The sequence below is a fragment of the Schistocerca nitens genome, chromosome 3 (genome assembly GCF_023898315.1).
Source record: "Schistocerca nitens isolate TAMUIC-IGC-003100 chromosome 3, iqSchNite1.1, whole genome shotgun sequence".
NCBI classification, from domain to species: Eukaryota; Metazoa; Arthropoda; class Insecta; order Orthoptera; family Acrididae; genus Schistocerca; species Schistocerca nitens.
Genome location: NC_064616.1, coordinates 193,551,458 through 193,552,596, shown reverse-complemented (window position 1 = coordinate 193,552,596; position 1,139 = coordinate 193,551,458). Strand labels below are relative to the sequence as shown.

The following is a 1,139-nucleotide window of genomic DNA, read 5'->3' as shown; positions in this document are numbered from 1 at the left end:
GTCGCAGGTTCGAATCCTGCCTCGGGCATGGGTGTGTGTGATGTCCTTAGGTTAATTAGGTTTAAGTAGTTCTAAGTTCTAGGGGACTGATAACCTCAGAAGTTAAGTCCCATAGTGCTCAGAGCCAGCCATGTCACTATCAAACTGGAATTATCACTTTAGTTCAGTATAAAGCTGTTTGTATTTTGCGCTGAGATGCAAACTGTAATATTAGATGAAACTTCCTGGCAGATTAAAACTGTGTGCCCGACCGAGACTCGAACTCGGGACCTTTGCCTTTCGCGGGCAAGTGCTCTACCAACTGAGCTACCGAAGCACGACTCACGCCCGGTACTCACAGCTTTACTTCTGCCAGTACCTCGTCTCCTACCTTCCAAACTTTACAGAAGCTCTCCTGCGAACCTGCAGAACTAGCACTCCTGAAAGAAAGGATATTGCGGAGACATGGCTTAGCCACAGCCTGGGGGATGTTTCCAGAATGAGATTTTCACTCTGCAGCGGAGTTGCGCTGATATGAAACTTCCTGGCAGATTAAAACTGTGCGCCCGACCGAGACTCGAACTCGGGACCTTTGCCTTTCGCGGGCAAGTGCTCTACCAACTGAGCTACCGAAGCACGACTCACGCCCGGTACTCACAGCTTTACTTCTGCCAGTACCTCGTCTCCTATCTTCCAAACTTTACAGAAGCATATTAGATGTACACTGATCAGCCAAAGCGTTATGGCGACTGCGCACTGCGACGTTGGATGCCGCCTGGTGGCATTGTGGGCACCTGACGCGGTAACAAAACTATGTAAGTGGAACAGACACGAATGGGGGATCACGCTAGCGAGGATGTGGGATGAAAATGGGACAATCCATTGAGATAAACGTCTTTAACAAAGGACAGATTATTATTATGCAGAGCCTATGAACGAGTATCTCGAAAACGGCGAAGCTGGTCGAAAGTTCACGTGCTACTCTCGTGAGGATCTACGGAAAAAGGTACGACAATGAAACTACCATTAGACGCTGAATGGTTGGACGTGTACGAGTCTTCACAGAACGTGGGGTTCGCAGGCTTGTCTGCTCTGTAAAGCAGGACAGATGGTGATCTGTGGCATCTCTGCCGAAAGAGCACAAAGAAGGTGCACGCACA

At 49.0% G+C, this 1,139-nt stretch overlaps 1 non-coding gene across 1 annotated transcript; it reads right to left on the bottom strand.

The window, feature by feature from the left end:
• Positions 1-540: 540 nt before the first annotated feature.
• Positions 541-615, bottom strand: Trnas-cga (transfer RNA serine (anticodon CGA)). The gene has a single exon. It is a non-coding gene; the product is annotated as a tRNA-Ser (tRNA).
• Between the last annotated feature and the right edge of the window lie 524 nt (positions 616-1,139).